Source organism: Hippopotamus amphibius, chromosome 2 (genome assembly GCF_030028045.1).
Source record: "Hippopotamus amphibius kiboko isolate mHipAmp2 chromosome 2, mHipAmp2.hap2, whole genome shotgun sequence".
NCBI classification, from domain to species: Eukaryota; Metazoa; Chordata; class Mammalia; order Artiodactyla; family Hippopotamidae; genus Hippopotamus; species Hippopotamus amphibius.
In genome coordinates this window covers 166268712-166296590 of record NC_080187.1, presented here as the reverse complement: position 1 = coordinate 166296590, position 27879 = coordinate 166268712, and positions in this window count along the sequence as shown.

Sequence of the window (27879 nt, the reverse complement as noted above, 5' to 3'; positions counted from 1 at the left end):
AAATGAAAATATACAGTATGGGACAGACTAGTATATTTAAATTTCTTACAACTAGAAATATTATATTAACACTTGATAACCTATCTAAATTACATTTATTGATTTTTTGGAACAACTAGAAATATTATATTAATACTTGATAACCTATCTAAATTATACTTATTGATTTTTTGGAAGTAGTAGTTAATCTAAGTTTAAGTTAAATCTGTCTCCAAATTTCCCAGTGAGGTAGCTCAACCAATGCTGAAAGCCAATTACTAAATACATGTATCATTTCTACCACAGATAATTACAGAGGGGTCCTATTAATAGGTTAGAAGTAAATGGACAGGAACTCCTACCTGTGAGAGTACTACTGCACACTTGATGGGAGGTCTGCCTTGGTCTTCTTTAGTATACCCTTAAGAAAATCTGGTAAATCCTCAGCCCATGCTTTAGGGCAACTACCTTCTGTCTGGTTCACTGGAGGAGAATTCCAACCACTTTACTATCTTACAGCACAAGGCACCATGTTAAACATTGGGGATGGGGTGATCATTAAGACACACCTGGTCCATGCCCTCATGGAACTAGTGAACGTGACTTCTAACCAGTTATTTGTAAATATGAAGAGACACTTTAAAACCTCCAAAAACAAAGAAAATTGGCTGCTTGAAAGAGAGGTATTCTATAAGTTAGGACACTGTGTTGTGAGAAAAATCCAATATAAATTAGCTTAAGCAAAAATAAAGACAAAAAAGAGGAGAGGGGTATGGAATTTAGAGGCTTACACAAACAGAAAAAACACAAGGGCATAACTGGTCTTAGCAATAATAACTGAAATGAAGGATTTGGAACAACAACAGGAATCTCACCATGGATTTTCTCTGCTTATAAGAATGTCTTGCCCTGTCACTGGGTTCATTAGTACTATTTTTTTAGATTCCATATATATGAGTTAGCGTACAGTACTTGTTTTTCTCTTTCTGGCTTACTTTGCTCTGTATGACAGTCTCTACGTCCATCCACCTCACCACAAATAACTCAATTCCATTCCTTTTTATGGCTGAGTAATATTCCATTGTATATATGTGCCACACCTATCTGTAGTCTACAAATAACCAGGCATGAAAAACTTGCACGTGAACAGGTGAGGAACAGTAAGAGATTAGCAAAAGAATGTGTACAAAACGAAGTAATCCACGACAGACTTAGGTTTCAAAAAGTTTGTGTGAGATGGGTACCGAAATAAATCACAGAAGAGCATAAACAAAAATGTTTGGATATCTGTAAACAAAATTTGGACCGATACTCTAAGGAAGGTGAAAGTTTCTTAAAGAGAATCATTACTGGTGAGGAGACATGGATTTATCACTACGAGCCTGAGAGTAAACAGCAGAGTATGGAACGGAAACATCCTCAATCAGTGAGCAAGAAAAAGTTCAAAAATCAACCATCAGCTGGAAAATTGATGCTTACAGTTTTCAGGGATTCTCAAGGGCCAGTTTTGGAACATTATCAAGGAAAAAGGTTCAACAATCAACAGTGCTCATTACAGTGAGATGCTTATTGAAGAGTTGAAACCTAAACTTCGGATCAAATGCAGAGGACTGCTATCCAAGTTGTGATCTTGCATGACAATGCAAGTCCGCACACTTCTGCTCACACTGTCGACACGCTGCAAAAACTTCACTTTGAGATGTTAAAGCATCCTCCCTATAGTCCTGATCTTGCTCGACTGCACTTTCACCTGTTTGGTCCCCTGAAAGCAGCCCTACAAAGTTGAAAATTCACTTCTGATGAAGAAGTGAAGACAGGGGTGCATTCGTGGCTCGCAGCTCAGCCTAAAACATTTTTTAATAAGGAAATATGAAAGCTTGTTGACAGATGGACAAAGTGTATTGAAAAGCAAGGAGATTATGTTGAAAAGTGATGTATTTGTCTTTTCTAAAAGTTAATTAAAATAAATTTGACAGCCAGAGTGCAGATAATTTTTGACTCACCCTTGTAAAATCAATGGATCAGAAGGAGAATCTTAGTAGGGGTTCATGTGGAAGGAATGAAGATCGTGAGCCCCAAAGGAATAATCTTCCAAAGATAAATAGGTTGGCTGTGTTGGAAATGCATTCTTGAATATCTTCAACTATTCAAATTTATCTGATTGGGTTGATGTATACCAATGTATACATCATTGGTATACGCAGTGGGGCTTACACAGTGTCTGAGGAAAGGCTGGTTTTCAGGTGCTTGAATCTTGAAGTTGCCTGCACCTGTTCATCTCTATGGAACCACAGAAGCTGGTAAGTTGTGCCACAAACATCCCCCTCCACGTTCTCACATTTATTTTACTTTTGTTCTGTGGTAATAATTTTATTGAAGTATATTTTATACATGGTAAAATACACATATCTCAAAATATAGGTTGAAAAGTTCTGACAAATATATGCATCTGTGCAACAACCATCCAAATTATCTAAATCAAGATAAAGATCCATGACCTCTTAATGGCAAGACTTGAGTTAAATCAACTGTGAAACTATAATGTGTGGGAGCTTAATCATTCCAGGTTAATTAGAAATCAAAGCTAATGATATCCTTATGTATGCAAAGCAAAGAGATGTAACCTTAAATATTTCCTTTACTATAAGGAAAGAACTATCCAACATAATTTAATAAAACTCTCAGTTCAAGCTGGAAAAAGTACAAGAAAATAAACAGAAAGTAGAGAATAAATTCATAAAACAAGAAGCAGTAAATAAGTTAAAAACAGGAACCAAGAGAATTAACCAAATAAGTTAAAAACTGGTTTTCTGAAGAGAAAAATAACATACAACAATGTGCAAATGTTAAGGAAATGGATAAATAATGAAAGAGAAAAAACAAGTGCATAACTTTAAGAAAAGAGATGTAATCACACTTACAGAAGAGAGATTTAAAATAATAAGAAACAGGACACATAAATTTCTACTAATAATCTAAAATCTGAAAGCACTATTTTAAAGTGTATTATAGATTCAAAAAGGAAAATACTTTAGTACTGCAAATAAATACAAGAAAATAGTTTTACATATTGGATAGGTAAATGCCTTTGTGAACGTGACTCCAAATTCAGAAGCCATAAGAGAAAAGATCTATATTAAAATACTTTAAAAAAAGTAAAAGCTTCTACAAGGAAAAACATACAAAATGTAAAATCAAGCAACAAACTGATGAGTTCTTTTTTAACACTATAAGGATCAAAATGTTAATCTCTTTATTATTTAAAGAGTTCTTACTAATCAACAAGAAAAAAAAGACAAGTCTGTAAAAATATAAGCAAATTACATAGACAACTCACAGAAGAATAAATAAATGGCCAATAAAAAACTGAAAAGATGCTCCATATCGTTAAAGTCAGAAAAACTCAAAGAACTATGAGGAATCAATGTTTTACCAACCAAGCTGAGAAAGAATTTAAAAGGTAAATAAGAACCAGTATTGGAGAGGATATGGGAAAACAAGACCTCATATCCAGTACAGATGAGTACAAGCTGGTCTGGCTCTTCTGGTGAGCAATTTTGTAATGGTTCAAATATTTAAATCTGTATCCTCTTTGACACAAAAATTCAAATTCTAGGAATTACTATAAAGAAACAATCAACAAGTTAAAAGACATATACACAAGGGTATTTACTGCAGCAGTTTATAAGAGTAAAAATTGGAAACCTAAATATCCCTCAACAGGATTTGATTACGTATATACATACAACCTATAAAAGTTAAATTTGAATTACACATACAGAGAAGGATGAAGGACCAAATCTTGCTCACTCCTATTTTCATAAATGAAGTTTAACTGGATCACAGCCAACCCATAAATTTATTCACTGGCTACAGCTGATTTTGAGCCCAAAGGTAGGATTGGGTAGCTGTGACAGAGACAGCATGATCACAAATCCTAAAGTATAGAACCTTTACAGAAAGTCTGCCAAACTCTGCTCTACTGATAGAGAATAACACATATAGTAAATAAAAATAAGATAAAAATTATTGTTGTACAATTATGCATATGAATAGATAGATAGATAGACAGACAGACTAGAATTGTTTAGTAAGAACACCACGAGTGAACCTACTTGACTCTGTCTTGGATAGTTAATACACTGAAATACCTTTGGATCATTGTCTGAAAAAAATTTTCAACATACAGATCAAAATAGAGATGTAAAGATGAACTCTGGTGCAGAGACGTATATGACATAGATGATAGAGCTGAGTCTAAACTCAGTTATTAACTGAGCAACATTCTGTTTTATTGCATTTCCTTTTTAGATAGCTTTGTGTGTGTGTTTGTGGTTTGCTTCTTTCTCTTAGAAGTTAAATTGAAGAGAGCCAAAATTTTACATTAATATATTAAGGACAAGTTGTTAAATATGTATGCCAGAATGTACAATGGTGTATCTAATCTGAGAATGGACATATTCTTCTAGTTAAATTTTCTATGCATGTTGTTCTATTAAAATGATTATTCTTTTTAGAGTATAGTAAAATGAAGTAGAAATTCATAGAAATGTAGATGCGCGTGACTATCACCTAATTAAATGCAATAACTTTCAATTATAACTGATATAGTTGGAGGTACTGTGATTTATTATATCACATTTTTATTGTAATCTTTTCTATTATAGCCAAAACAGTTTTGGAGAGGTCGAGTTCAGAAATGGGAAAAAAAATTTATGCTCCTTTGTATTTTAAATCATTCAAGAGTACTTTATTTACTCACATATAGTCCTCTCATATGTTTCCCCACTTCCAGTTTCTAGCAGGAAACATTTGGCATTTCTCTCCACAAAGTTTCTTTCCCAGTGGGCTATTACTAATGTCAACAAAAGCAGTAGGAGATCCTCTGAAGATTTAGAAAAAGCAGTTGGACAGGCAGGAATGACCCCTGTATGCTTAGAGTAAAATGAAGTGTTTACCTCCATATTCAACAATTTTAGAGAATTTCCAGGAGGAAAATTACACTTTAAATCAGTATTCCTCAAGTTCTGTCCCTTGGATGATTATAGAGCTAGCTCTGTGGTAGTACTCAGGAGCTGTTCAAAATGTGTTTCCTAAAAATGTATTTTTAAATTATTTTTAAATTGGTCATTAAAAACAAGCATATGCCTATGAATTCTGTATCAAATTTTGATACACTGTAGATTATCAAACACATTTGCCTGGGCTCCTCCTTCATTTTCATGGAGATTTCAAAATAAAGCTCTTTTTCCCCAACTCTGCATATATCTGAGTATTGCAAATGTGTCATTACTTGGGAGAACTGTAAGTCTGCACTATTTCCTTTATTCTCAATTCAGATTGATATATATTGATTTCTGTAAAATTTACAGGTGAGTGCACACTGGTCCCAGAGACATTATGCATGCCAGCTAGTTTTCTGCATGCTCTGCTCCATTAAAAAAACATTTTCCCCACATTCCTTTGGGCATCACCTTCCAAATGGACTCTTGGGAGTCATTAAAGCAGAGAATGGGAGCTGTTCTGAGGTCTTTTTTTTTTTTTTTAAGCACATGGCTTTAATTTGTTTTTAATTAAATTACACTTGACATACTGTATTATATTAGTTTCAGGTGTACAATGTAGTGAGTTGTTATTTTTATACATTATGAAATGATCACCACCACAAGTCCAGTAAACATCTGCCACCACACAAAACTGTTACATTATCATTGACTGTATTCCCTAGGTACACATTACATTCCCTACCACTTTATTTCACAGCTGGAAGTTTGTACCTTTCACTGATTTTCTCGCCTCCCACCCAAGCAACCATCCCTTTGTTCTCTGTATCTATGAATCTGTTTCTGTTTTGTTTCATTTGTTCATTTGTTTTGGTTTTTAGATTCCACACGAGTGAAATCATATGGCATTCGTCTTTCTCTTTCTGACTTATTTCACGTAGCGTAACACCCTCTAGGTCCATCCACGTTGTCACAAACGGCAAGATTTCATTCTTTCTATGGCTGAGTAATATTCCATTGCACATATAAATACCACATCTCCTTATTCCTTCATCTATAGATGGGCCCTTAGGTTGCTTCCATATCTTGGCTATTGTAAACAGTGCTACAGTGAACAGAGGGGTACATGTATCTCTTGGAATTAGTGTTTTCATTCTCTTCAGATAAATAAACCAGAAATGGAACTGCGGGATCATTTGGTAGTTCTACTTTTAGTCTTTTGAGGAACCTCATGCTGTTTTCCACAGTGGCTGCACCAATTTACGTTCCCACCAACAGTGCACTGGGGTTCCCTTTTCTCCACACCCTTGTTCTTTATAGGTCTCTCACAGAGCTCTGGAGCCCCTCTCTCTCTCCAGAGCACCCAAGCAAGCTGTTCCCGTCAGGGCTCTGAAAGGTGCACACGCACCCACTCAGCATACGATCTTGCCACACAGCAAGTCAGCTGAGCAATAATAAGTACATCATAACATATTATATAGTAATATAGGTAGCTTGGTGTTAATTGTGAGTTCTGGAGGCGTCCAGCCATAAGTTTATATTCAGAACAAGGAATGTCAATAGTTATTTTTAATAATTTAACTTTGAATCAAAAATTCCACTCTAAACTGGTTTCAATTATCTAGATTAGTTTAACTGAAGAGCAAGCTAAGACAGGTAAGCGGCTAAAAATTATTGCCATTTGCAAATACTTATTTGTGTATGAAACAGGATTTTCTCAATATCGCTCACTCTAAAATTCTTGCTGATCTATTTCCTTCCCACTGACTTCTCTGACACCATTCCCGATCCCTGTTTTTCTGAATTCCAAATATACTTTCATTATGATGAAAGTAATGTGGCTTTTGGAATGACACCGACTTCCCATATCCTCACTACTGGGCCTTGTAACTTTCCGCAAGTTTCAGCTTGCAACTCTCTGTTTATCCTTTCAGAACCTTAGTGTCCTTACCAGCAAACCAAGATGGTTGTGAGGATTAAATGAGGTTATTATGTAAGTGGCCTAGCACAATAAATGTTAGCTCCCTTTTCTTTCACTAAATACATGCAATTTTCAATACTTTGGGGGGATTTTTCTGCTGCTCTATTAAACTGTAAGCTCTATGACAAAGAATATTCATTGTGTGCAACTTCCCAAATAGTAGGCACTTGATGTTTCTGGTTGAAACAAAAAGAGATAATAAATGGATTATTCTAATCAAGATCAATGGGATAGATTTCTTGCAATAATAAAAGTAATCATCATATTCTATATTGTACTTTTCTTCCTAAGGATTAAAAATAAAACAATTAGGACTCAACAAACTTTAGAACACACATGGTGAAAAATGATAAATAATAATGGCCTACAACTGTGGAGGAAAAATATTCAATTCCTAAATACCAGTAATTCTCATTTCATAAGAAGCAGATTACTCATGATTTGCCTTAAAATTATACAACAAAGCAATGGATGGCTAAGAGAGAACTGGAACAAAACCACTTCTCTAAGAAAAGTATTCTTTCCTTAATAGCATTTTGTCATTAAAATTAAAACAAATCAGTATTTTCTTATGGTCTAGAATCAGACAACCATTTCAGGATTTTGACCAGAATCATGGCATGATCTAGTGAGGATTCCTAACATATCTGAGCTGAGGCGTGAATTTAAAAAAGAAGTGTACTTACTGTCTAAGAATCAAGTCATGGTGATGTCAACGTATTCTAGAAAACAGAGGTGTTTCCAGAAGTCTGCAATGAAGGAAAACATGAATGGTGTTTAGAGCATCCCTCTGCCCTCCAGTAATTTACATGCTAAGGAATAACTGTATAAGAAGCTTTCCATTAGATTATTTTATCTACTCTCCTTTCATTTTCTTTTAATTAAGCTGTGTAATCATAATTATTTAGGGAAGCAAAGGCAACAACATTAAAATGAAAAAAAATGACACTGATGCATGAGTTCTTTACGTATTGAACAGCTGAGCAGGAGTGGGTTGGAAGCAGACCGAAAATAGGACAAGACAGTGTTAGGTTCTTAATGTTGCTAGAAATTCACGTGCATCAACTCTAAAGAGAGAGCTGGAATCTGAGGTACCTGCCCCACTTCAAGTTCTCAGCATCCTCCTCATTTTTTTCTAAAGTTTCATGTTTCAAACTGTTTAGGTCACATGTGAAATGTGGTTGGTTTTGAGCAAGATAACATTTGTGAGTAACGTATCCACAATGCATTGAAAGTTGAAGTTTATAAAAAAAACAAAGGGATGGCTGGTCATGAAGAATATGGGTAACATAGTGAGTAAAATTTGTAGTTTTTTTTACAACAATTTACACCATGGTCATCATATGATCACTATTCCATTTTTACACTTTTTGAGCACAAAAGATCAACCTAAGAAAGCAGAATAGATTGATAGATATTGATATATTTATATTACATATGCATGTGTGTAGATAAGTGTATGTGCATGTGTGCATTTAACATTCCCGTCACACACGCGCAGACACCCCCCCCACACACACACACACCCCTACCTACCTACATACTGGAATCTTTCACCATCCTAGTTCTATTGGTCCGGATGGATACAGATAGAGGAGTGAGAGAGACAGGAGAAAGAAAGAGAATTGAGACATACTGTAAATAGATGGAGCCTTGTTTACAGCAATTCCTTAACATTTGTTTTACAACAGTTGTTTCCACGTTCAGCCCACACCAGCTGTTCCCCAAACACAGAGTTTTTAAAACTAATATGCTTTGCACCAACACAATTCTCCATAAAATGTTTAATGCAATGTAATCTTTGTCTTATTACTGCTCTTGTTCTGACTACATCCAGCCCATCCCAAATTTCAAACAAATTTTAGGGAAGTAGCCATTTGTGGAATGGAAAAAATGATTTCTGTATTTCAAAACTAGAAGGTGGCTGATGAACAAGATTTGCTAAAACATGTTTCCTGCACCAGGACTGTGTTTAGCCTTTCAATACCACTGTGAATGTTCAGCCAGATGCATTATTAATAAATGTCATCTTTTCATGTGAGTTCAGTATTAATATTGATACAAACTTTCTTCCTGCTCTTAATTTTGCATCTCAATAAAGATATGAATGTTGGCAAGCACTGCTATTGACAATTGATAAAATTATGCAAACACAATGTTTTTGCAGCTTTTGAGTAAATACTGCATGCTAATGAATTTCAAAGTGTTTTCTGTGTTCCTGTAGGAGATGAATTTGTGTAGGTGGACTGCGCCATGGATGTGCTTTTCTAAGCCTGTTACACTTATCTCAGCAGAGCTGTTGTTTGCTTCCTAATAAGCAATTTGGTAGTTTTATCATGAGCTCTGAGGCCCTCCAAAGATCATTTATATAATGACATCTTGTGAAAGCAAGCCTCTCTAGAACTTTTCGAAGGCAATAATTATTTCATATATTTGTTCTGTAGCCACAGTGGTGCTTTCAAAAAGCTTCCTGCTAATTTTCAGTCTAAATTAGATGCCACAGGTTTGGTCTTCAGTTGTAACAAAATGGTTTGGGCCATAAAAGGACATATATTTTGAGGCACATTTTTAAAATATCTAACTTGAAAAGGAAAAAATTCACCTAGCTAACAACAATTCTTTTATACTCCTGTCCTTAGATTTTCAGGAGATAATTTGGGAAATTAATATATCAATGTACGGAAGAACACCTAAATAAAGGGGAAGTAGAAAGAAGTTAAGAGTAGTTTACGAATACCCAAATGAGGTCTTTCTAACTGTACATGACACCCAGAATGATTCCTTGTTTTCAAGAAACACATCAATACAAATTATCTGAATGTTCATAAGAATTAAAGAACTGTGTCTTACTGGAGGACATTCTGAAGACATGATTTAAAAGAAGAAAAACAAAACTTTGAGTAAATTTAGTGGTGTTATTAGTTTAATCTTAAAAGCAGTATGTTCCTACTCTAAGGAGTTTGGCCATAGCCTCAATACAAAATAAAATTTGCTATGCATAAAGATTCTTCCCAAGGAGAACTAGTTAAAGTTAGATTTTGAAACAAAATTAGGAGACTACCATATCAATGGTTTCCCAACCTTTATGACTGTGAAAAATATATATACCTCTAATACATGGATATGTAATATTTATGCAATATATACATATGTCACATAATTCATAAATATTATGTATGTTAGAAAACATACACAAAGCAGGAAACTTAAAAGGCTCAGATAAAAATAGACATGAATAGGTGTTTGGATTGTCAGTCTCTGAGGAATACACTCTCTCCTTTGGAGAGCACTGCTCCACCATAACAGCAAACACTTACTGTGGTCTCGTTCTAAGAGCTCTGATGCATTAACTCAATTCACAGAACAACCCTCTGAAGTTGGTACTGTTAGTGTCTCCATTTTACAGATGAGGGATCTGAAGCCTGGAGGAGTTGCATGATTTGCTTCAGGTCACACAACTAGGAAGTGGTAGAGCTGGAATTCAAACCCAGAAAGTGTGGTCCAGAGTATGGATACTCAACTTCCATGCTACACAGAGCAAGGTTTACTGGTCACACTCCATGCCTCACATGTCCATCTCATCTCACTGCCTCCCTTAGCTGTTACCTGATACTAAATTATACTATTTTTAAGATTAACAAAATTTATCCTTATAATCAAAAACAAGTTATGAATAGAGAGGAAGGTAAAGGTGCTTTCTATAACAGAAGAGTGTATCCCTTTGTTTACCTTGCATATCCCCAAATGCTCCCCAACTACCCTTCCCAGTGACCTTTTCAGAGCAAGCATCAGTCATGCTACAAAAGATCTCCTGATGAGAAGGAATGAATATTTGACCCATGCAACTTTTCTTCCACATTCATTAATTAGGGCATCTCCTTTACAGATAGTAAAGGGAGCAGTATAATTATCATCTTTGAACTGTGTTTTAGGGTCTAGTATAAATCCCTAGTTTTATTACTTGAAATAAAGAGGACCTGTACTTGTTTATAGATAATAAGTCAAAATTCAAGAAAAAATTGAAATTCTGTTGAATAAGGAATCTCTTGCAATCTGACCTGGGTCTATGGAAATTTTTTTTTTATTGGTAATTGTTTCAACAACCAAATAATATGGTCACACTCACTTATCATAATAGTACACATGAGGCCACTTAGAAAAATCTTAATGGAGAATACATAAAACAGGCCATAGCCAATTAGAACAAATAATCTTGTCACAGTCACAGAGTTAAAAAACAATTAGGGAAGGCCCATTGTTGACCCAGAACTGTGATGGACACCTGGTAGGTGCTCAATAAATAATTAGAACTGGCACTGGGGTTGCATAAGGAGTTCATCTTTTCTATTCCATCACAGGCTGTAACTATCATTCATAATATTGCTTTTGAAAGTAAAATGGCTTCCCCAATTCTAATTTGAGATTCCAATCACAGGTTAACACAGGTGTTCCATGATATTGGTGAAGAAAGTATTGGCCACTTAGCAAGAAGAAACTCAGTCTCTAATTGTGATTTTCCAAAGCCCATCCTCCAAAACAGAGCAGCTACAAGCCACAAGAAGAGAAGAAAAAGCCTCCCTACACCCCAGCAGCCACGCCTTGGAAGGAAGGTAATGTGGGAATAATTTTCCTGACGAAAAGGGAGTCTCTCTGCTCCTGGCATAGCCTTGGCCTTGCAGTTCCCAGGCAAGGTGTTCAGGAATAGTCTGTAATAACCGTTTGCTGTTTTCTGTATTATGGATTTTTAAATAACATTTTCTTAGCAAGAACGACATGTCTTTAAAGGACAAACTCGTATAAAAGAGAGCTAGTGCATTTACCTTGAAGCTTGACAGGTATGTATTTATTTCAAGTAGAGTACTTTCAAAAGGAAAAATTTCTAGTTGCTTATTCAAACAGCCGTTTTTATCAATGCTTTTCCTTTCTCTTCTTGAATCAATGCTCTTTATTATTATTCTGGCCATGATTAAAAACGTAGGAGAACAGTAATAAACTCCCTTAAATTTAAATTAATTAGATCATGCAAAGGTTTTCTTCAGCCTCTTCTTTTCCATCTCATTCCCTATGAAGGTTGTATGTTTTCCTCAGATGTAGTTATCAAATGCTTTCTTCATTGAATAATTACATTTCTAAGTCTAAGACCTCTTCCAGGCTATATCTATACCTGAAAAAGTACTTGGCCCCCACCTGTGGTATCTTATTTTTTTTTAACATTCCTGCAATTTTTCCTTTTCCTTTAACCCTTCCCTAGCTTCAGGGCAGGAAGTAAATATCTACAGATTCTACATAACAAATACTAATCGTTCCTAAATACCAGTCCTTGGACCACTGCTGTCATAGAGTCTGTACCACCTGCAGCCAAATGTGAAACGTAAGATATGGGTGGGCCCACCCCCGCACGCCCCACCCCCACACGCCCCACCCCCACACGTCCCTACTGGTATAACGGTGCCGGCTGAAACTACCTTTCCTTGGGAAGGCTTATCCTTTATTCTGAAATGACATTCTTACACTTTTTAAAATATTAATATATCCTGTTTCTAATATAAGAATGGCAATGGTAGATGAAGTGTCTTTTAAACTTTTTTTCATTATTTGTCAAAATTTGTTTACAAGCAGGGCTTCGTTTTATTTGATTTTAAAACTTTGGGGAGAAAGTTCCCTCATCTTTTAAATTCAAAAGTCTGGAAACCACTTGTCTAAATAATTGACTTGACCCTTCTTTGTTAACCCCTTTGCTAGGTAACACCTTTGTTACCTGTATCTTAACATGTTATTTATTTAATTAAACTTACTGGATGCCATTCCATCAACTCCATTCCATTCAACAATCATTTCACAGAAGTAGAAAAATCAGAATATATGTTTGTCTTAGTCTACAAAATGACTAAACTGTATCAGGTATAGATAGGTACCTAATAAATAATGTCCGATGCTGGTATTAGAAGATCTTGTTTCCATTTCAAAAATACTTTAGGAAAATCATTTGGCTTGATGGAATCATCTCTTTTAATTGATGTATTTCTGAAAATAATTGTGGGCAATACTGAGTACTAAAGTCAAAATGAATTTGCTAGCCAGTTAGAAATAATTCAGAAGATGATATGTAAGAGTGAATATTATCTTCAGTAATAAACAGTAATGCATTTGCAAGGATTATGGCTTTTTTATTGAATACCTAGACAAGGTACCTCTGAGGAGCTAAGCACCTTCTAAGTCAATAATTTGAATTTGGGTCGGGTGCCAGGAGTCCTGAATTTCACTTCGAGTTCCATCATTAAGCAACTGTAGGACCTTGGATGAATTACCTCACCACCCTGAATCTTAGTTTTCCTGTTCCTAAAAGACAAGTCATGAATTAGATGATTTCTAAAATTCCTTGCAATTCTCACATTAAATGAGTCTGAGATCCAGCCCTTCTGATGGTAGAAAATAGCAAGCATTGTTATCCTGCTTTTGTACCTGAAAATAACCTCTTGAAAGGAAATCCTACCATTTGCAACAACACTGATGAACCTGGTGGACGTTATGCTAAGTAACATAAGCCAGACACAGAAAGACAAATACTGTATGATTTCACGTATATGTGGAATTTTTAAAAGTTAAACTCATAAAATCAGAGTAAAAAGCTGAAGGATGGGGGAAATGGAAAGATGTTGGTCAAAGAGTATGAATGTTCAGTTATTTGGGATGAATAGGTTCTGGAGATTTAAAGCACAGCCGGGTGATGATAATTAACAATACTGTATCATATACTTGGAATTTTCTAAAGGAACAGATCTTAAATCAAAAATGTCTCAACACACACACAAGGGTAACTATGTACATGTGATGATGTTATTTAGCTTGATTATGATGACCTTTTATATATACACACCTACACACATTGAGTAGTAAACCTTAAATATATACAATTTCCATATGTCAAAGATATCTCAAAGTTGTTTTAAAAAAAAGAGTCTCTTCCCCAAAAAAGAAGAAAGAACTTCGGATTCTCCAAGTTTATTTGAATAAGCAGAGCTGAGAAACGAAATCATGGAATCAACACTTCCAAATCCTGGTACTACAGCCTCCTGGAATGGCCTTAATCATCTCCCTTGTATTAGCATAATTTTTAAAAAGTCATCAAAGTAAATTCAATTTGAAATCTCTTTAAGAAAAACATGGCACAGAGTAATTTAAGGAGAAGGATTTTGCAAAATGAAATAAAAAATAGGGTGCTGGAACTTTTAAATGGCTTGGAATCACTGTGATTAGACAACTCCTGTAAAAGCAGAACAGTAATACAGTTATGAATGTAGTCCCTGGTGACTTACTGCTTGACTCATCCAAAATCGTGCCCTTCCTACTCCAGTTAAAATGTTATCTCCCATCAAAATATGACATCCCAAAACAACATGCCAGTAACTCTAGGCCTTGGGGAACTGCAATGAATATCATTCAGATTAATTCTGACTGACATTTTGGTAAATCACCTCTTGAAGTCAGGAAGGGAACATTTTTAAAGCACTTTAGCAGTGCCAAAATAGTAAGGAGTAAAACCACATTCATCATTCAGGAGATGAAGTGCCAAGAGAGTCTGAAGCCAGAGAAATGGCAGCCACATCATCTCAGTTGGAACGTAAGTGATGGGTCTTCATCAACAAGCACGTATTGATTTAGCATCTCCCACTGTACAAATGGTATATCAGGTGAGATATATATGGAAAGAGAAATGTTTATGTGCTCTTGTTTATATTTTAGAAAAGCAGCTCAATAACGAAGAGCAAGGCTTTGGGAACAGCAAAAACCTGTTCAAACATGGTCTCTGCCACTCATCAGTTGTTGGGCTTTAAGAAAGTTAATTTCCCTAAGCCTCAGTTTTCTGAACTATAAAAGGCAGAGGATGAAAACGCATATTTCATATGGTTGATGGCAGAACTAAATGAGATGATGCATGTATAGTGCTCAGCACAGTGCTGGGCATAAATGAATAAATTAATAAGAGTTAGCTGCTGTTGCTGTTGTATATATATAATATACATATTCTACATAACTATAATAGTTAAAGCTTAAACCCGAGTGGGACTAATTATAAAATAATGACCCAGAATTCTATTTATAGTTCTATTTGTAAATAATAACCTTTTCAGAGGGAGAAAACTAGTATTCATTGAGTATTTACTATGCTAGATACCATGTTGAGTCCTTTTATATATATACACACACATTAGCTCATTTAATCCTCTTGGCACAAAGAAACTAAGGTTCAAACGGTTTACAACAATCTACCCAAGGTGATACAGCTATAACTTGTTAAAGTCAGGATTTGCCCCTAAGCCTGTCCTCAAAGCCAGACAACCTAATCCTATATTTTAGAGATAACAAAACGATCAGCTGAGGCTCCTCCTCTTTCAGACTCACCCCCTTCCTCACCCAGCCCACTGACACTGCTCTAGTCAGATAGGTCTTCATCCCTAATCACCTTAACTCTTATAATAATGACCTGACTGGGCTCTTCTTCAGGATTTCCTTGCCCCAATCCATTCTTACGTCCAGCTGCCAGAATAAACCTCCTGAAGTTCAGTTCCTCATCTTCAATGATCCCCACTACTGATTGGATTAAGTCAAAATACATTAGCTTTTCCATATTTTCAATAACCAGGTAAATCCTTCTTTTAACCCTATTTCCCAGCTTAGTGCTGCATTTTGGATGGTGCAGCTGACCTGGATTAGCCACAGCTTCCTGAACAATGCCCACCCACCCTGGGAATTATATGGTTACATAGGTTAAAGGATAACCCTAACTTCCTTGCTTTGCTGCCTTCAGCAGCTCCCTGCCCATTGCATGGCACCCCCAAACTTCCCTCACCCAGCCCCATCAAAACCTTTCCCATATGCTGGAGCTTAGCACAAATATTGTTTCATTAATCAAATTTTTTCTGTTTATTCACCTCTCACTGTGATCTTTCTTTCCTCCCAATATCCACAGCTCTTTATTTGTGCCTCCATTACAGTACTTTCCATTTTCTGTCATATAGTATTTTAGGTTGTCATTTTCTTGAAAGTAGAAACTGAGTCATTTATTAAGCATGCCAGTGATTTGAATATAGTAATAGTTAGAGCCAACACATCTATTAATTATGTTCCAGGCATTGTTCTAAGATCTTTTACATAAATTAACTCAATCCACACAACAAACCCATTCAGTAGGTGTGGCAGGCAGCCTGTAAGATGGACTTGCCATGATCCTCACTTCCTAGTATTCACACCTGTCTGTAATCAACTCTCTGGCTATAGCGGCTTACTTCTAATAAATACCACACGGCAGAAGTGATGAGATGTCACTTCTGACGTTAGGTTACACAAAACCTGTGGCTTCCATCTCATGCTCCCTCTTTGTTCTGTTGCTTCAGGGAAGGCAGCTGCCATCTTGTGAGCTGCATCAAGAAGAGGCTCACACGGCAAGGAACTCAGAGAAGCTTCTGGCCAGTAGCCAGAGAGGACCTCAGGCCCTCAGTGCGATAGTCCATGAAGAACGGAACCCTGCTAAGAAGCGTGTGAGTGTGGTAGCAGACCCTCACGCAGCTGCGCCTTCAGGTGAGACCGCAGCCCTCCTGCTGACACTCTGAATGCAGCCTTACGAGAGGCCTTGAAGCAGCGGCACCCAGCTAGGCCACACCTAGACTCCTGACTCAGTTTTGTGGTCATTTGTGATGCAGCAGTAAGTGATACATTACCATTATTACTTCTGCTTTTCAGATGAGAACTCCGAGGCTTATGTACATAGTAAGTAACAGGCACAGGATTCGCACCAAGCCAGTATGGCTCCAGGGTCCACACTCTTAATCACAGAGCCAGCTTGCCTCATAAATGGATGAATGAAAGTTCTTTCCCTAAACGGGACCACTTACTATACCACAGCCAAGTGACTTTAACTCCAACAAACAATTTAGAGTTGACTGCAAAAGGGTTTATAGTATCTTAATTCACAATTGTACCACTGGGTCTCTGTTGATATCAGACATAAGCATATTATATTAAAGATACTTATTTCAATATGAGTTTATGTCTAACGTTCTATGTGAAACTTGGGTCACCTGTGTAGCTTTACTGATATGTACGTAAACTTACACTGGGAACTCTGTTTATCACAGTTCATATTTAGAGCTTAAAACATAGTTGGTACTAAGTATGGGGGAGGGTGAAAGAAGCTCTGGAATCTCACTAACCTGGATTTGAGACCTACCTCCAACTCTTTCTACCAGCGTGGTATTAGGCAACTGAGGGCAGGCACACAACCTCTCTGAGCCATGGCTACCACCAATGCACAATGGGAGGAGGAGGAATACCTACCTACAGAGAGGCCTAGGTTTAGTGTCTGCTGTAATTAAATCACTTACGGCAGTGCCTGGGCATCTTCTCTAAGCCTTGCTCAAATTCCGTGTGTTTAACAAGGTCTTCCTCGACCACAAAAATTTTAAATGGCCAATTCCTCTTCAGAATTCCTCTCTCATTTATCTGTGCTGTTCATGACACACAATGATCACAGTATCTGCTACAAGGCAAGAAAACTCAATACCTTTACGATATAGAATTAAATTTCATTCATAAAGTCTTAATTGGACATGCACTGTTAGGCCTACTCCTTAGTAATGAGAGACTCCCTGATACAGTGCTCTAAATAAGGAAGGTGGTCAGTACATTTCTCTTGAATTAATAAATGAACTCTCTATATTATACCATTTCACTATCACAAGGAAAAAAAATGAACTCTCTCACACATTTTGAAGACAACTGTCCTGGTAGGGTTGACAAAATCTCACTGAGAAACAGGAGTATGACTGAGTGGACTTCCTGGGGCCAAGCCTCGGTGTGGTGCAGGTCTGCACTGAGCGCAGCCTCTGTGTCACCCCATCTGCACTCAACTCTGCATGGTAGGAGGGAAGTTTGGAACTACACTTCCCATAAGTCCCTTGGCCCTCTCATGGCCCTCAGTACCTATAAAAGGCACTCTCACTGGCTGAAGCTCATTCTCCAGGGGCAACTGCATGCAGGAAGCTTAGATTATGTGAGATGTGACCTGCCTTTGACTTCTGAGGATTTCTACTAAGGATCTGCCACGATGGTGCTACAAGGAGCTGAGATCATTGGCTGCAGCTTCACTGCAAACCTTGCCTCACTGGATTTCCTGTAATATTTTCTGAAAGGTCTCCTGGCTTCATCCTCTCAGAATTTTCAGAAGTTGTATACTCTTTAATTCCTCTAATAAGTTAGAGGAATTTCTAATTCCTAACCAAAATACCTTGGGGGCTTCTGATTTTCTGATCGAACTCAGATTCATGGACTAGGCTATGATTTGGTGACTTAATAGTTAATAATAGTGTCATCCATTAAACATAAAATCATTCCCCAAGAGAAAATGCCTCTCAATTATTTTTCCCCAGGAGAACTTACAGAATTGCATAATGAAAGCTGTAAGTTCCCTTCTAGCATCAGTGAATTATGTTACCATACCTACTCCTAATGAATTTATTACTTACAATTCCTAATAGTCCCTGTAATTCTTACTTTTGGGGATAAAAGTGATGGAAGAATTGAAAGTCACAGCACAATATAATGATATAGATTATAATGAAAACACACATCTATTTCTAATATCATAGTCTATGGCCCAGATGCCAGACCTAGATTGCCTGGGTTCAAATTGCAGCTCTTACACTCAATCACTGTGTCTCAGTTTCTTCCTCTATAAAATGCGAATAAGACCTTGTAGGGTAGTTGAGAAGAATAAATGAGTTAATATATGAAAAGTCCTTAAAATAGTGTCTAGCAGTATAATAAACATGGTTACTATGTCTGTATTGTTATTTTATTATCATTATTACTTCGTCACAACAGATGACAAGATGGACAGGATCCTGAATCCCCAAATCCTCACCTAACGGCCACCTGCTGCCACCAATTCCTGACAGTAGAATTACAAGGCACGGGGGGACTCCAGGCAAGTGCGCACTTTATAACAATCTCCAACCCTGGCAGCCCTGATAGTACCCATCAGAGGGCTTTTTATTGCCCTCTCCCATAAGCCTAGACTAGAACAGGTAAAGCATCTCCAGTCCCTTTTCCCTAGGGCCCATGCTCTAGTCTCTCTCTCTCACGACTGTGACATGATATTAACATATAGCTAAAGCTTGAAAATAACATATAACATTTATTAACGTTGTACTCTATAGACAATATGCTAACTCTTCTACTTGTGGCAAAGCCTCGTAACACTCTAGAGACAGATATATTCATTACCCTCCCCCACCCCACCTTAAAAAACAAAATATAAACTAAGCCCAGGAATGGTGTGTCTCGCCCAAGGGCACACGACTGATAACAGATAATACTATGCACACTCAGAAAGCTGGACTCAAGAGCCCTTTCTGTTCCCCACTGCACACGCTCAAGTGGTTATATTGCCTGGTGTCCTGATTTCCACAAGGGGACAACTGGTAAGAGAAGAAGCATTTTCTAAAATCAACAAAATTATTAAAATCCTTGGTCTCCTCCTTTGTCCACAGAAAACTGCATTTGTAGTTCACTGTGTCTATTATGCATATTCTTTTACTTAAGAGGAAGAAAAGGTTATGTACTTAAAAAAAGGTGAGGAAGCCTTTAGAGGATGCCATAAATTTATTCCGTCAGGCAGGCCGAGTTGTGTGACAGTCAGAGACATGGCTTGATGCAGAGATGTGAAGTGTGACTTTTTTTGACTGTCACGCTGGATAAGATGGATGGATTTTGGAACACATCCCAGGAAGCTGAGACACTCATGTGGTCAAGTGTTGGTCTCTCTGATCAAATCTGACTTGCTGTCTCTGAAGTTGTTGGATTTTGCCAGCCCTCCAGATGCTGCATTGTGTCTTTGCAAACACAGTTGGTTTGACACCATCTGCAAGACCCTGCATTGGTCCTAGCACTATGAGCCATTGTTTCCTGAGGAATTAATGGACATTCTCACATTCTACCTGTGTTAATTGAGCTATTTTCACACATGCTAATGTGTCAGTTACCCAGAGCCTAGTTCTCACTTACATACTCTGTGCTAGATATGCATATAAATGGGAGAAACCCTGGAACTTGCTGCCAAAATCCAATAGCCTACTATTCAGCAAATGAGAACAGCTAGCCTTTGAAGAAATTATAGTTCCAGAAATAAAGGCACAGGATTCATGTTTTGAGGAGTAAACTGATGTGAGATCACCTAGACACTCCACTTTATAAATGATCTGATCCTGAATGTCATAATTTAGTTCTTTACCATGTTTTAAATCAGGACAAAAATATTTTTCCATGCTCTAGAGTTATTTCACTCTAATATCACCATGGAGCAAAATGCAGGAAAATAAAGTGAATCTGGGCTCCTAGCCAAAGGTGTTTAGTTAATCAATTACCCAATGTACTAGTTACAAGGAAATTCTACTTATGTTACAGTAGATGCTCTCTTATCAAAGCAAATGGGAATAACAGTTGTCAAATTAACCCAAAAAGGAAGTTAAAGTGGGAGATAGTTAAAAGAATATATGCGAAGCATTTTAAATTAAAATATATGACTGTGCATTATTTCACCAATAGTTTGAGGAGGAACCAAATAAATTTCATTTCTGTGTGGGCCTTTTCATTGAGTGTGGGTCTGTCTGTTTACCATTCTTGCATAAACCACATCCATAATGCATTTTCTATGAGTTCTAGTTGGAGTTTCTTCAACTAATGGAGACTTACATAGCAATCCGAGTGGGGTATCCTTATAGATTTTTACGTATTTCTTTGTGTCACCCAAAACTAATTCTACAACACTTATCTTTTTTTAAGTAAGTTAACTTTAACATGTTTTTCGAAAGCATTCAATTTAATTGTCATAGAAACATAGCTTTCTTTTTTGCACTCATATTTCATGGATGTAAAATGTAATTAAGATTATAAGCCATTTCATGTGGTTAAAATAACAAGTACAAATGGCATACATAGGCTTGGGAGCAAACACAACTAACTCTTGGTAAGCAACTCATCTTGTGGGAGCAAAAATGTATGGGTTCCCTATGGAATAGCCTACTAATCACTGGCATTCCATGCGCCATGGTCATCTGTCAGCATGTCTTACTAAAAGGAACAGAAAGAGCTGATTGATCTAACAATTTGACTGTGTATTTCTACATACCCACTCCAACCACGTGACCTACTGGGAAGTCTCCTACTATGTAGGGTTTGATTATCTGGCACTTTCACTGACCATAATTGCATAAGGATAAAAAATGTCCACTTGGTATTAATCTCAAAGATTCAAAACATCGCTGGATTGGGATTGCATATATACATTACTAATAAGAAAAAAATATCAAATTGTACATTTTAAATATAAAAAGAAAACAAAACAAAAATAACCATAGCTGGAAACATGTATTTTTTAAAATTATGGATCATCCAAGCTATTTATATTGCATCGTAGAGTAACAAGTTTTAGTGTCTGAAGGATTGATAGCCATCCAAAATGTACCTTGTACAAAATGTCTAAGATTATTATATTGTTCCAGAACAAAGAGGAAAAGAAATTAGAATACAACTAGAACTATATTCCCATCTTTTCCTCAGGACTAGGGAATAAAGAACCTTTTCTATTTTCAGTTGTTGTTCTAGTTGGTTAAAGACAACAAATTCATCACAATTTTCAAAACGTATCAGATTATACTAGTTTTCCTTTCCATTGCAGTGTCTATGCAAGACATTCTCTGGATGTTTCAGGGAAACAAAAAGCTCACCTACTCAAACAATACCTCCCAGGTGGTTTCCTTGTTCATTGAGGCCAAGGGCATAGCTTTTTCACTAATACTTAACTCAAAATCAGATGAATCAAATGGACGGAGGTGGAGAAATGAATCCATTAATAGACATTTATTGAGGGCCTGCCACGTGGAAGGAATAGTGTTTGGGATATGGGAGTAAAAGCTAATGTCACACATTTCCTGAAAATCCTAGAGGAATTTTAAAGGGTTTCCCATCTCACTGATAAGGTATGACCATATTGAAAATCTTTGTTTAAAAACTGTGAAAGTGAAAAGTTGAGGCTATCTACAGATTGCAAGAGAACTAACAGTTCCAGTCTCTGAGCTTTGTGGGACTTTTTCATTTGTTTGGGGATGACATGGCTACCAAAAGGATTCCCTATTTCATTCTCCATGTTTTTGTGATCAAGAAATATTTTATACATGTATGTTGCATAAGGACCTAATATAGAATGCAAGTTGATAGAAAATTCAACAAAAGAGGTAAGAAGTTATACTCTAACATAAGATTGCTAACATGACATGCTATTTATCTGTTTAATACTACTTGCTGTGCACAACATAAAATCAGTTTGTCATAACCTTAAAGCATTCTTTTCTGGTTCTGAAAGCTCCAGAATAAATTGCCATTCTTTGACTTTCTCAAGCATAAAAATGAAAACTGAATTTTTTTTCTTGGAAAAGATGAATTACCCTAGCCTGACAGAGGGTAATTAGCATACCCAATGCAAGTTAAGAGAATGGGTTGACAGGCACAAAGGAGACTAAGAAAACATGGGCACATTTTGCATGCGCTTTAATACGTAAATGATTAAAAACATTACTATATATGTTAATTGCCACCAACTTCAACACAACCCTATTGGAAGACAATATTAAGTCATGGAAAACAGTACATCTTTAATTATTTGTCTATTCTATAAACAAGTTTAATTGGATTCTAAAAACAGCAAGGGACAAAAGCTCAGTTCATTAGGGACCAACTAACTGTAAAGGGCAGATAAAAACCTTTTGTCTGATACAGATGTACCTCCCGAGCACCATCAGAGAGCACCAGGCAGCACACTAATCAGTAATAAGAGGTGTTCTCATTATTAAGCTTATAAAGCATAAACCAGGTCACCACAAGCTTTGAAGGTACTGATCATCAATTATTTCGCTAATTGTTTGTTCTGTTTGCATGTCTCAGGGTAAAAGGAAAAAGTCACTGAAGCGAAAAAGAGACACCAATAATTGCTACCTCAGTGACAGTTGGTTTTTAGTATCTCATTATTTATGATTTGTTTTGTTGTGCATATGTGACTTTAAGTCTACTGTATTAATGTATACCCAAGAAGCCTACTGGGTAACACTTGCAAAAGAATTATACAAATTAATCAGCAAACTCAGGCATAGAATCTGCCCTGTAAAGTCCTACAAGACTGTTAATAACTCTGCGTGTGTGTGTGTGTGTGTGTGTGTGTGTATGTGTGTGTGTCTGTGTGTATGAACCCAAGAACCCTCACTTACGGTGCGTTGAATTTCTGCTGCTGGCGGAGTGTTATGTAGCATGTTGCAGCATAAAATACCATTGCTATTTTGTTTTCAAGAATCACGAGACATTCAGACTGTCCTAAAAAGTGAATAAACCTCCTTAAACAACAACAACAACAACAACAACAACTGTAGGATAATTATTACGTTAACGATGACACGAGGTAAAAAAGCTGGAATATCATGGGATTCAAGAATAGGATTAATTTTCTCAGCTCCAACCATGAAGAGAAAAGGTACCTTAGAACGAAAGCATCACTGGCGGAGAGCTTGGCGGGGGGGATGAGGGTGAGGGGAGTCATCAGTTCAAAAAGCAGCTATTTCTGGCCATCGTTAAGCTGTGAGGCAACTCTTCTACTTCACTCTTCCCTCTACTCACTGATGTTCCATTGACAGATTAAATATTACCTGAAACTAAAGGCTGTATTACTAACTATGAGGCTGAAAACAGAACTAATTCTCTAACAAAGCATGTTTTTCAATGCGTATACAGAGCTGCACATTCAGACTTTTTCAGGGTTGAGGAAACTAATGGAAGTTGGTTATGTATTTGGTATACAATACTATTTTGTTTACATCAGACTTCCAAAAAGTCAAGAAAAGAAAACCTTTCTTTGTGGAGGAGACCGTCCATTTCCTGCCCTCCCCCCTACACCTGACTTAACACCGCAAGGAGTACAAAGCTAATAGGGTCTTGCCTTTGCAGAACTCATTCCTTTATGACAGACATCAAACTGAAGTCCTCAGATTCTTAGTAAAGGGCATGAATGGTCTCAGTCCAGAAGACATAAAAGTGAATTATTACTGTTGCATTAAATGTTAGTTCTAGTAAATGGACAAAGCCCATGCCTTCCTCAATAGAATCAACTTTCTCTGAGCAAACTGAGCTGACAGGAGCAAACTGATATGATAATATCTCTTGTTGCAAAGAAAGTAAAGTCCAATTCACTTTCTAAATAGGAATAAAAAAAGGTTATTAAAAGATAAATAGTTTCCTTGCAAAATTAACAAGGGGAAAAGAGTTATTTAAGTATTTTGTAGGAGAATGGATTTCAGGTAACTGCACCTGTACTGTGGAAAATTACTCTTCAATTATAGGTAGTAATTAGAGTTGTTGTTTAACTGTTCTCAGAAAAATGCAGTGTGCTTGAAGGTGCATGCAACTCATGGAAAGATTCTGTCTTTGGGGGTAGGTGAGGGAAGAAGATTTGAGATAGAAAGCAGAATAAAAGGAACCTGCTAGAGAACATGTCTCTGTACAGGACTCAACTGATACACAGAGAGAAACTATTCAAACATATTTGTTGATTGCTTACAATGTTCCTAGCATGGTAATAAAATTACTGAGGTTTATGTCATTAAAATCCCTTTACTAAAAATAAAAAACACACTGTGCTAAGTGGAGATATATAGTTACTAATGGTCCATATATCACTTTAAGTTTAGGTTTCTGAACTCTGCCCAGGCAGATTTTAAGATTAGTTTTTATGAGACCAAAGTAAAGGACCTAAGGCATGTTCTGGTCATAAGATAGGTAGAAGAAGCATTACCTTAGGAGCTTTTAGATATTGCTTAGTGGCAAACTCTTTATTCCTAACACTCAAGGTTTCAAATGATTCAATTCATCATGAATAATAACAATTTAGGCAGAAATCCCTTCATTCCACTCCAGTTGTCTCACTGGCCTCCTCAGTGGGATGAGTCAACACAGTTTTGAAATATCTGATTTTTGGTACACATAGAAATTCTCCTTGATAGTACAGATGGTGCTGAAACCACAATCATGACTACTTTAGTAGGAAATAACTTTAGTAAAATCTGACTGAGGTCATTAGGCTACAATATCCATATTCCATGAACCTGTGAGAGGGAGGAAGCCTATGTCACATTTCTCCCCATCATCATCAACATCATTGTCCGCAACAATAAGAAAATGGATTTATCAAGCAACTGCTCGATAACTGCTGTAACAGACAAAGAACTGAGCACAATCAGGTTTGGTTCGATATTTGCTAGCTTAAAAAGTAAAGTCAGCAAACCATAACTATTAACACCAACGGATAAAATCTGAGCTCCATGAACTCTAGTGTTTCTCTTTCACTTCTCCTAGTCTCAGATGAATTGTAAGCTAAATATTTGTTTCTGGGAAGATCCTTTTACAATTCTCTCTCTCCTTCATAGTATCAGTGACTGAGTGACACCAAGCACCACAAGCTTCCATTTGCAAGTAGTGGTTGTGGTTAATTGCTGATACTGATGAGAAACCCATAGTGTACGCCTTATCTTATTCTAAGGCTCATAACTGAGGTGTCTGTGTTTTCTGCCTTCATTTTCTGGCCTTTCAGTGAGATAGGAAGCACAATTTAAAAACATCACCTCCCTCAGGACTGATTGTGCCTTAGAACTCCCACTGAAGTCAATAGGTGCTTTGTGTGCACTCACACTGAACTCATAATGAGCAGAGTTGATGAGAATCCAGTTTTCCAAGGATGACTAGTGCTGAGTCTTCAAGGTCATTCATCATTTTCATCTGAGAAGGGAGACCCTTTATTTGCTCTCTCTTCTCAAATAGGTACACAATTAAAGGAAGAATTATTCCCCCCAGTGGCAATCACTTTATTAACAAAGGGCATTTTGAGCCCCCATCTCCTCTCATTGCCAGATGGTCTGTATGCCCAAGCAACTGAAGGCAGCCTCAATGAATATCTTACTTTTTGCCTCAGCACGGCTGGCTCTATTACCACTCTGCTGGCAAAAAGTGAAAGGAAATCCTCCTGTAGGCTTGCACTGCATTATTTTATTTTCTCTGTAAACTCTGAGTCAATAAAAACAAAAGTGGTACCTTTTAGGTTGTCCATTCAATAATTAGATCCAAATTAACGTTTTTTAAATGCTAAAAAGCCAAGATTATGAGCCCATAATTAGAATGGTCTGCTCTAGCCTGGACTGAGTAGCTGTTATGATGAAGTAAAGAAAAAGCTTTCATCCCACATAACATGCCTCTTATTAACTTTCATTAAACATACTCAAATAGCACAGTTCTTATAGCAATTTGTAAGATGTATTCAATAGCAGAATTCTTTGCTTCGGACAATGTCATTAAACTTAACACCAATGAAATTCTCATTATGTACTGAATATAATTAAGATGTTCTTGATCACACTTGTGGATAAAGTTTTCCCCACCCAAAAGCATGCCATTCTTTTTCTAGGCAGCACCATATGAAGGATAAGGAAAGTATCTTAAGAAAGCATTGAAGAAAATCAACAAAAGATACCATCTGTGCTAATAATGACAGGATAGGCTATGATGCAGTAACCAGTAACCCCAAAATCTCAGAGAGATAATACAGTGCAAGTTGACATTTACACTTTACATGTGGTCGTACAGCTCTCCTGTATAGCGGTTCTCCAAATGTTGACTCTGATCTGAGCAGCCTCCTCCTTGTAGCTATGCCATCTGAAACATTTGTCTTCCAAGGTCACCACAGGCAGGAAGGAGAGAGAAGGAAGAGGCGCAGCAGCTCTAAAATGACCAGTAACAGCGCATATACCTTCCATCGTGTAGCCATTGGCTACAACTAGTCACATGACACCAAATTCACAGAAAGGGAGGATGGAAAATGCAGGGGGCATATGGCTATTCGAGGACTGCTAACTAATGCTACCACATTTTCCAAATAACAAAGAGAATGAGATGGGCTAAAATTAGGATGAACACTCCCTGTCACAAATGCCAACACGTGCTCTGATGCACCATGCTGAGTTAGGGTTTGCCATGATGGAAAATAAAAACGCAAGAAACCCAGACATGGTCCCTCTCCTCAAGGAGCTTCTTAGCCTAGTGGCTTGGGAAAACCTGATAGCCTCTCCAAGTCTCATTCTTCCTAACTACAGTGCAGGATAATAATAATATCTCCTGGTAGCATTATTTTGAGGAATAAAATAAGATGTGATAAGAATTAAATGAGATAACATGTTAAACACAAAAGAATGCCTCACGCATTTTAAGTGCTTAATAAATGTTATTTCTCTTTCCCAAAGAACTGTATAAATATTTTTTATAGTGAAATACTACTTTCCCTGGGAGAATGTGCAGGGCAGTAATTAAGAGAATAGACTTTGGATTCCAATAGTCTTGATTTCATGTGAGCTGAGCCACTGAATCTCTGTGCCTTTCTGTGCACCCCCTCCACACACACTACACAGCAGGAACAACTTAGCTTATTCCTGCCCTAAGTTTTGTCACTGGTATAAATCAGAAGTTCGAGGAAATTTAATCACGACAAGAAGTGTACTTCAGAGAATCATCAGCAAGTCACCTCTGTAGCCAGCCTCAGAGTTGTGTCTTTGCACCCAGTCCTGTAAATGACCATGGTGCCTCCAACCCTGCCAGCCTCAGTCTGGTAGGGTCCAATGTAGGTATAGCGCTGACACACATAATGTTTGTTCTTCTTTAAGCCTAAAACCCAGTCACATAGGTAATGTCTATCCCTTTCATCTTCAGCTCCCAAAAGATGGTTTCTAGTATTAGCCTCATGCTTTCAACATGCCCAGCTGCTCCCATGGGCCCCAA